This window comes from Bison bison, unplaced genomic scaffold (genome assembly GCF_000754665.1).
Source record: "Bison bison bison isolate TAMUID 2011002044 unplaced genomic scaffold, Bison_UMD1.0 scf7180017864497, whole genome shotgun sequence".
Taxonomy (NCBI): domain Eukaryota; kingdom Metazoa; phylum Chordata; class Mammalia; order Artiodactyla; family Bovidae; genus Bison; species Bison bison.
The window spans coordinates 268604-279382 of record NW_011495056.1 but is presented as its reverse complement, the minus strand read 5'-3'; positions in this window follow the sequence as shown (position 1 = coordinate 279382).

Genomic DNA, 10779 nt, shown 5'->3' with positions numbered 1-10779 from the left:
TCTCCTGGAGAAGTTGACTGACTTGTAGAAAAGTCAGAGGCAGACAACACAGTATCTAAAGCGTTACAGTGCAGAGCGAGCAAAGGAACCGTGTGAGCCAGAGGGACACTGAGCTCAGGCTGATGGGGTCAGAAAGGTTTCCCAGAGACAGCGTTTGAGCTGAGCTCTGAATCTGCCAAATAAAGGGCCCAAGTGTGAAAGTGAAAGTCACTCAGTCCATGGAATTCTCCAGGCCAGAATACTGGAGTGGGTAGCCTTTCCCTTCTCCAGGGGATCTTCCCAACCCAGGGATTGAACCCAGTTCTCCTGCATTGCAGGCAGATTCTTTACCAGCTAAGCCTTAGGGGAAGCCACAGAGGGCCCAAGGCCAGGATTAAAAAGCGTATTCAATTTCTGTGCTTGTGATGGGTCTGTTAAGATTTTCTATTTCTTCCTGGTTCAGTTTTGGAAAGTTGTACTTTCTAAGAATTTGTCCATTTCTTCCAAGTTGTCCATTTTATTGGCATATAGTTTCTGATAATAGTCTCTTATGATCTTTTGTATTCCTGTGTTGTCTGTTGTGATTTCTCCATTTTCATCTTTAATTTTATGGATTTGATTTTTCTCCCTTTGTTTCTTGATGAGTCTGGCTAATTGTTTGTCAATTTTATTTATCTTCTCAAAGAACCAGCTTTTGGCTTTCAAGGCACAAAGATATCAAAGATGAGGTGGTTTAATCCATTTGAACTGCACAAGGGGAGGGGTAAGAGAATAAAGGAGAAAAGCCAGAGTCAGGTAAAGAATGGTGTGTTTGCTATTCCAGAAAGTTCAGACTTCGTAATGAAGACAAAGGGGATGTATGGTAGTGTTGCCGGTGGGGCGACATGATGACAGTTGTAAGTTAGAAAGCAAATTAGCACTGAAGGAGGGAAGGCTGGAGGCAGGGAGAACTGTGAGAATGCTGCAGGGAAGAAATGATGGTGACTATGAGGCAGGAGAAGATGGGCCCCTCCCACCGCCACCCAGGGTAAAGCAACTGGACATTCATTCCTCTGGACTGAAACTCCAAGGCAAGAATAGCAGGACAATTAAGGAAGAAGGCTGGGCTCTGCCCAGACCATATATTTCTTATTCCTGAAGTCAGAAGACCTCCCTGACCACACATGAGCTGGAAAGGCTCCTTGGAGGGCAAAAGGGGGTCATGTCAAGGGATGTTCCCTATCCATACGCCTCTTCAGTAAAATCCATTTTGGCTAAGAGATGCACGCACACACATGGAAAGATCCTGAGAGCTATCAAATGTGGACTGTGAACCAAGCAAATCAAATGATTGGCTAAAGGAAAATCCATTAGAAACACCCCATAAAAGTAATTCAAACTTCCATGAGGGTGCAACTCAGGGACTCTGAGTCTGCCCGGGTGTCTATCCACATACTGTACTTTTTTTCCTCTTAATAAATACTTTACTTGTTTCACTACTTTCCACCTTTGTGGGAATTCTTTTCTGCAAAGGCGAAGGACCAGGGCCCTGGTCACTGTCCACTGGTCTAGTGGCTAGGATCTGGTGCTTTCACTGCTGTGACCTCGGCCCATTCTCTGGCTGGGAGCCCAAGCCCTGCTCCAAGCCACTGCAGGCCAAGGGAGGTCACCCGAAATCAACTAGAACCACGGGGAAGACAATGGAGATGGAAAAGAACACACCCCAGGCTACACCATAAGGCCATGCAGGTTATGCCCTGCACAAAACATTCTTCCAAGAGGTAAGTGGTTGCTAAAAATCACACTGTGGTCTGCTGGCCAAGTATTGTGGGACAGCCTTGGGGAGGAAACGGATCCTTTTTTTTACTTATAAGCCAGACATTTTGTTAACAAAGGTACCATTTTGTTAGTCTCACAATGTCATCATATGTATAGGCAATGTTGAAGACCCCATCCAAGACGAACATATTCTAGAGAATTTTAGGGAAGAAAGCAGCTGATCAGCTACAGGAATTAGACATAGAGAGTCAGAGGGGTCACTCCCAAGTTCAGCCTGAGCACCTTGTCATTCGCTAAGGCAGGAAGTACTTTTTCAGTCCTAGCCCATCTCCACTTTGCCTATTCAACCCAACTCCTCTTGTGCAACCACAAATTTCATAGACACATTCAAATAAATCTGTTCAAATAAAAAAGAAATACATTTTATTTGTATGTGCTGTTTTTCACCTCTGATTCTTTATCTTTTTCTGCTTGTATTTACACCACATCTGAAATAATATGGCATAACAGGAAGAAAGTGTATTTCATCATGGGACAAACCATAAATCTCAGTTCTGCCAACAGTTATAAGACCCTTCACTCTTCTGAGCCTCAGTTTATTCATTTGTCAAATGGAGATAATGCTTATTTGTAGGATTGCTACACAAGCCAGTGAATATAAGCCACCTCACCTAGCATCTAACACATACAAGCGAACACTCAATACTTCCAGCTACTGTTGGTGTTACTTACTGATCAGATGTTCTGTCACTTCCTTCCTTCTCCACTCCCATTTTCTGTTTCTATGTCAAGCTCTCTAGTCCTGTCAGACCTTCCTTTTATACAGTCAACCTTAAGATACCAGTAAACAGCTTGCAGAAGCGCTTGTCTAGTGGTCAAACTTTCCCACGTAAACAACTTCTCAAACGTGCAAGTTCACCTCGTAGATTGCCACTGAAAATTCTAAAAACAGATTAAAAATACAACTCCTGAAAAATAACAGAGTTCCAGTGGTGAGGATTAATAACGTATAGGCTCATTTGGGAATTCTTCCTGGAATTTATCAGAAAATGAATAAAAGTGATCGAAGAATAATCCAGATCTTTTTAGGCTATGTAGCTTAGACAACTTTTTAGAAGCAGTGATAACTTACATAGTCTAATTTTGAGCATGTTAAATTTATACTATGTGAACGATACTATGTTAGATGATTTAGGGACATCTTAAGGAAAAGGAAAGCATCTCTCCTCTCGGGAAATGGGACTTTGCTTTCTATTTCCAGTTAGGGAAACTGAAAAGTTGAATTCTATTTCAATAAAACATTTAGGTAGGAAGCAAGATCTTAACCAAGAATTTTTAGTTAATCTTCAGCAGCCAGTGCATAAAAAGATGTTACTGGAAAAACTTTCAGATTTGTTTATCCTTAAATAATGTGGTCCAGTTTCATTCTGAGAAAAAGAAAATAAATTCCACTGCGGGGTGGGGGGGAAGGTTTGCATGACTGGCTGAGTCATACTGTGTAGATTTTTTCCAGTAAGCTACATTATACTGGATGCTGTTCAAAAGGGAAAATGTCAAACACACTGGGGTTCAGTCTGGCATGTGGGTGGGTTTACTCAAGCACAGAAATCAAATATAGGCATTGGAGCCAATACTTTAGAAAACAACAGAATGGCTTATAAATCAGAGCTGGAATTTCCAGAAATTCTCTTTCAGCTGAATCCTACAAATGTAATATAAATGAGAAATACACAACTGTGTATTCTAATGGCATTTATTGTAATTCTTTCTTAGAAGCCTAATGTAGAAAAAAATTTAGACATTACAAAATTCAGCCTTCCTCTCATACAATAACTCCTATGAGACATATCTCTGAAAAGTTTTCATACCTCTGCTTAGAATCTTCTGGTAGTGGAGCGCTCCCTGCCTTGTAGCCCCTCTTCCTTGGTCAGACGATGCAATGCAGAGGAAAGGCACTGGAATGATGAAAGTCAAGGTGATAACAGTGGTTACATATGGATGGTGACATTATGGGGTTTGTTGCTGCTATTCTTCTGCTTCTCTGTATTTTCTAACTTTACTATAATGAGTTTGCATTTCCATATTGCAAAATTATAAAGAATTCAAATACTAACTAAAAGATTGTTCCAATCCCTTAAAAATCAAGCCAGAGTAAGATTAATTGGCTGCAAATTAAGCACTGAAATGCCCAACACTTCAAAAATCCGTGACTAGGGATTATCAGTTTCAACCACACCATTATGTCAACCAAAGTGCTGTTGATCAAATTGTTTTCAGCTCAGTTGAAAGTATTAGTTGCTTGGTCATGTCCGACTCTTTGCAGTCCCATGGAATTCTCCAGGCAAGAATACTGGAGTGGGTTTCCATTCCCTTCTCTAGGGAATCTTCCGAACCCAGGGACTGAACTTGGACCTCCTGCATTGCAGGCAGATTCTTTACCATCTGAGCCACCAGGGAAGCCCATATTGCTCTTGGTTAAATTTTATCTTTAATCTTCCCAGGTGGTGCTAGTGGTAAAGAACCTGCCTGCCAATGCAGGAGACACAAGAGATACTGGTTCGTTCCCTGGGTAGGGAAGATCCCCTGGAGGAGGGCATGGCAACCCACTCCGGTATTCTTGTTTGGAGAATCCCATGGACTGAGGAGCCTGGTGAGCTATACAGTCCATAGGGTCACACAGAGTTGGACATGACTCAGGCAATTTAGCATGCAAGCACAGATATCTGAATACAATTTTACTGTAGAACTTTACATTTGTCTTTGGTAAGTTTGATCATATGGCCTTGGTTTCTTTCTGCTATGAGGTCTGGAGCATTTAAGATGTTGTAGGAGATATGAGATTCCTGAGTGGGAAAGATCATGTTGTCGAGGGAAAGATCATGTTCTCCTCATTACTGTTTCCACACCCACGCCTTGCAAGTCCTTGGGCTTCCCATCCTGTTCCCAGTAAATTATTACCCAATTCCTAACAAATAATATACTTTAAAAGAAATCATAGGCATTCAACATCTACTATGTATCTAGTGCTTTCACAGAGATTCTTCCATTTACTCCTCAAAATAATCCTGATGGTGCACGCATGCTAAGTTGCCTTAGTCTTGTCCAACTCTTGGTGACCCCATGGACTGTAGCCCACCAGGCTCCTCTGTCCATGGGATTCTCCAGGCAAGATAATGAAGGTGGTTGCCATGCCCTCCTCCAGGGGATGTTCCTGACCCAGGGACTGAACTGGCATCTCTTGTGTCTCCTGCACTTGCAGGCGGGTTCTTCACCACTAGCACCACCTGGGGAGATTTGACCTTGTTGGTGAGTACCACTATCTTCATTTTTAAAGCGAGAAAAGATCTTAGATGAAAGTAACTTTCCTTAGGTCACAGAGTTACTCATTGACAAGGGTAAGATTATATCCTACATCTGAGTGGCTTTAATACAAGTGCTGCCTCTGGGTATTTATCAACCTTGGCTGCCTGTCCTTATCCTTGCCTCTCTGGTCTCAGTAGATGCTGTCACTTATTCTCTGATTTACAACACTGACCTTGATGCTCAGACTTTTGTCCTTTGTACCATTCACACTAATGCTGGAGGCAGTGCTTTCCACTTGTCTAGAATTTGAATCTCCAACATATGAGCATTATCTTAAAGATCTGTAAGAGATCACAGTTGTTCATTTGTGTCTTTTGCTAACTTTAAAACTTATGAAATACCAAAACAGTCTTTTTCAGTCTTATATTTTTTCATAAAGATAATCTGAGTACTATATATTAGAAAACAATTCTTCCTCTTGTGCATGGACCTATTTTAATGCATTTTGTCAGATACCTTGCTGAAATCAAGACCAACTGCATTCTCCTGCTCTATAACTTTAGTAACTCTCAATAACTAAACAGAAAATCCAACTTATACTGAACTGTACCAGCTCATGAATCTAAACAGTTCAAAGACAGAACTGAGTTGATGCAGACTTTACTCAAGTCAAGTCACCAAAACCTGGTCTCTCCATTTTTTGGTTTAGTGAAGTTTTTGGTTTCAATCTCAGTCTTCACCAGAAAAAGCAATAGCAACCCACTCCAGTGTTCTTGCCTGGAGAATCCCAGGGATGGCGGAGCCTGGTGGGCTGCCGTCTATGGGGTCGCATAGAGTCGGACACGCCTGAAGCAACTTAGCAGCAGCAGCAGGTCAGTCTTCACATGGTACAAAATAATTGCCAGCATTTCCCAACCTACATTCTTCCATATCTACTGCATACAAATCACTACCACTGTTTTAGGAATTACAGGAAGCACATATATAAGGAAAAGAGAGCCCTTGACTATACAAAGACAGCATAATCTAATCAAATATGTGCTTTACTCACACCAGTATTCTGGCCTAGAGAATTCCATGGACTGTATAGTACATGGGGTCACAGAGTCGGACACACCAAACAACTTTCACTTTCACTTACTATAATACTGAGTCTGGACTGAATTTAGAGCTTGTCCTTGAGTAAGTCCTTCAAACTCGATTTCCTTAATTACAAGATGAAGTTTCTATGTAGTTCCTGAAATTGATGAAATCTGAACATTTAAATGAGATGATGTAAATATTGGGTTGGTCAAAAAGCTCGTTCCAGTTTTTCCATAAGGTGTTATGGAAAGACCTGAAAGAACTTTTTGGCCAACCCAACAAAAGGCTGAGCATAATACCAGGAACACCGGAGGTGAACAGCATCTTGGCAAAGACAAGTATACAAACAGTGACAATATTAGTAGAGATACACAGTCTACAATATCAAGATAAACTAGGAGTCAGAGGCTCATATTTGGTTGGGATTATGGTGCTAGAAGGCAATGGGACCCCACTCCAGTACTCTTGCCTTGAAAATCCCATGGACGGAGGAGCCTGGAAGGCTGCAGTCCATGGGGTTGCTGAGGGTCAGACATGACTGAGCGACTTCACTTTCACTTTTCACTTTCATGCATTGGAGAAGGAAATGGCAACCCACTCCAGTGTTCTTGCCTGGAGAATCCCAGGGATGGGGGAGCCTGGTGGGCTGCCATCTAGGGGGTCGCACAGAGTCGGACACGACTGAAGTGACTTAGCAGCAGCAGCAGAAGCATGGTGCTAGAAGGCAGTTCATAATGAGATAGTATCAGAGAGTGAGTGAGAGTGAGAGTGAAGTCGCTCAGTCGTGTCCGACTCTTTGTGACCCCGTGGACTGTAGCCTACCAGGCGTCTCCGTCCGTGGGATTCTCCAGGCAAGAATACTGGAGTGGGTTACCATCTCCTTCTCCAGGGGATCTTCCTGATCCAGGGAACGAACCCAGGTCTCCTGCATTGAAGGCAGACGCTTTAACCTCTGAGCCACCAGGGAAGCGTAAAGTAGTATGCTAGCATATAAAGTAGTATGCTAATACAGTTAAAAGACAATGCAGTAGAACGTCTTATTTAAACTTTTGATAACAGAACAACACAGAAGTGGAAATCTCTGTGAAATCTTTTTTCTCTTTTTGGTAACAAAACATTAATACCTTATACTAGTGTGATACTATAAGGTTTAAAGAATAAAATACAGAGCTACACAATACACTTGAGATAGGAGAGACTGTCCTAGAACTTACAGGTCAGAAGCAGATCCTAAAAGGATAAATGAAATTTTGAAAAGTAACTCTAAAAGAGAACAGCTTAGGGCATATTCAAGCTACAACTGGGGTGTGTGCGTGCTAAGTCACTTCAGTCGTGCATGACTCTGAGACACCATGGACTGTAGCCTGCCAGGCTCCTCGGTCCATGGGGATTGTCCAGGTAAGAATACTGGAGTGGATTGACAAGCCCTCCTCCAGGGGATCTGCCCAACCCAGGGATCAAACCTGCGTCTCTTATCTCTCCTGATTGGCGGGCGGGTTCTTTACCACTAGCGCCACCTGAGAATCCACTACTGGGGTAGAGGTCGTCAATAGTGGTGACTGGAGATATACTCAGAGAAGCCTGAAGCCTGTTGTGGGGGGCTTTGGATGTGAGGAATCTGTGTTTACTTCATTGAAAGAGACCTCCCTGAAGGTTGTCGAGTAGAAGAGTGGCAGGACAAGGGTTATATACATGGCTATACAAAATGGACAGAAGAGCCGGGGCACAGAAGGCAGAGACAAAGCAGTGCCAGGGTGACAGGGCAGAAAAGATTCACAGAAATAAGATTTCAGGGGTAATATCTGCGAGGTTCATCAACTGACTGGATGTTAGGAATAAAAGAAAGTGAAGACTCAAAGTGTACTTGTTTTCTAATCTGGATGTCTTAAAGAATAAAGATGCCATTTAGAGAATTAAAGAACAAAAGAAACTTGGGGATGTCTAGGGGAAAAGAGGAAGAACAATGAATTTGGTTTCTGACATGGTAAACTCAGGTACCTATGAAATATCCAGATGGCCATGTTTCAAGAGGACTTGAAAACATTTGATTAGAGCAAGAAAGAAAGATGTGGACAGGAGACAGTTCCATTTTTTAATTCTTTATTTTTTCTTCCCCTGCCAATTTCTGTTGTTGTTCAGTTGCTAAGCCATGTCCTACTCTTTGCCACCCCATGGACTGCAGCCAACGAGGCTCCTCTGTTCTCCACTATCTCTCAGAGTTTGCTCAAAGTCATTTGCATTAAGTCAGTGATGGCTATCTAACCATCTCATCCTTTAGTTTCTAGTTTGACATATAACCTGAATTTCCTAGCACTTCACCAATCTATGGCCACATTAACAATAAGGACACAACTTTCACTGGTTATTGCCCACATACTGACCTCAGAAAGTCTCCTTGACCCCCACGTCCACCCCCTCAGGAAGAGTGGTCCACAAATCCCCTTCCTCAGGGGGCGTGGCTGTGTCCCCACGGGGTCTGCAGCCGCCTTCTGGTGTGGCCTCCGGCACACTGACACCCTCATGCATGACAGTCATGGTCTCCAGAGGTGTGAGAGCACATCTGTCCCTTTAGTGTCACTCCACTCAAAGGGTCCCCAAAGCAGGGCTATCTGTGCCTCAGGGATTGAGAGAAACTGAAGAGTCAGTCTATAACTCTTGTATGGGATCCACACAAGGATCCGTTAAAAATGGACCACAAATTCTGAATGTAGATTACTGTTCTCAAAAGACTCCTCAAAATAGACCTATGTTGAATGGATCTTGACTAATTTACAAGACACTTAGGTGTGAGCCATAATTAAATACTTTTGAATAAATGATTGAATATCATTCATAGACACTGATTCACAACTCAGTAAGTCAATCAATGTTTAAATCAAACATCTAGAGTCTCTGCTATAAAACCGCCATTAAAACTTTATCTTCTTATCTGTTGTATCTTCAACATTTTTGCATTCTAATTATGAGAAATAATTGAGAAAACAATCTCCTTTCCCTGAGCCGTAAGAACCCACAGAAGAACATATACATTTATTCCACATTTTCTTTCAGTGAATAAAACAAATGAACTGTATCAAATGATTCATGGAAAGCCAAGAAAACAGAGCAAATGTTATTGCCTTTCTTAGACACACTGTTACCCACAGTTCAGATAGGATGGTAATCTCACACTTCAAAACTCTGACTTCTGAGCCAGGATGTGATGCAGTGAAACTAGAAATTCTATAAACTAAGAGGTGAGAATCCAACTTGGTACACTGAAATCCCAAAAGAACCAAGAATCAAAAAACAGACAAAGCACAAGCACTAAGTGAGCTTGACTGTCAAGGTAAAGATTAAAAAAAAAAAAAAGTGGCAGGGGAGAGGGAGTTTTGATTCTAGACAGCTTTTCGCCAAGGGGCTTTTGCATTTGGGGCCAAGTTGTCGGTTACTATAGGCAGTTAAGTAAATCAGTGTGTGATTATTCTGACATGTGCAGAGCACCTTGCCTTTAAATAAAATTTTCTTATACCATATTTCATTTCATCTTCTTAAGCAGAGCACAGGATGGAAGACATAGGTGAAGAAAATGGTTCCACATATAATCAAGCTGCCTGATAAATTTTGTGGGTATGGAGCCAACACAGTGCTATGAATTCCAGTCAATGGGTACCTATGTGAAATCTGTGTGCTTTAAACATCTGGAATACATAGAGCTTGTGGTTCACAGGTGCTGAGTTTAGCAGATGTGCGATAAAAGGTATCACCTTACCACAGAGTTTGTATAGAGTAACCTCCTGAAGCGATTCACACAAATTCTCGTGTGAGGGTAAAATATGGGGGTAACACCAATCTGTCAGTTTGGGAGAGAGTGAGCTCCCTGCCTCTTACTTCCATGAAGGAGGCCAGCTCGTGTACAACCTGTTGGCCCCATTTAATTACCCAGGTTTATTTGTCCTGGCTGGGAATCACGAGTAAAAATCGAAACGCTCTAGTGTTGCACCTGAGAGGGTTTATCTCTCTCCCTGGGAGACAGCCAATGTCAAAACTATAAACAACCCGATACCTGAAATAGGCGGACAGCTTTTAAAAGTCGTAACACAAACAGAGCCTCTGTTTACATTTCCTTATGTGAGTGAAATACCAGCGCACACCAGAAGTCTTTGATGAGCTTGGGGTTTTTCCACGCATGCACACACACGCATCCTGCCTCACACCCAGCCCCTTGGTCGACCCCCAGACCCCTTCCTTTCCAACACAGCCATTCAGCCCACTATACATCTGTTCTGTGGGAACTGAAGCCTCCGGGAAAGTACCCAGAATGTACTCAGATGTGGACACATATTTTCCAAGCCTGTACTCTACAGGTGGAGAGTTTACTGTGCTCCAGGTAGCATAAGATCAGTAGGCACGGTGTGGCCAACACTCATATTCTTTAGTAGCTTCAGTAACCCTGAAGATAAATTATCCAGAACAACCTGGGAGAGGGTATGACTTTTTCCATTTTATAGATGAGTTAATTAAGATGCAGAGATATAAATAGATTGTTCAAAGTAAAGTGGCTTTTAAGTTACAAAGTAGACTATGAATCAGATGTTCCTTACGTCAAACTCTATGTTCTTGCTGCCATACCACTCTTAGCTCTCCCGTCTCCTTTAACTTATCTATTGATGTCAA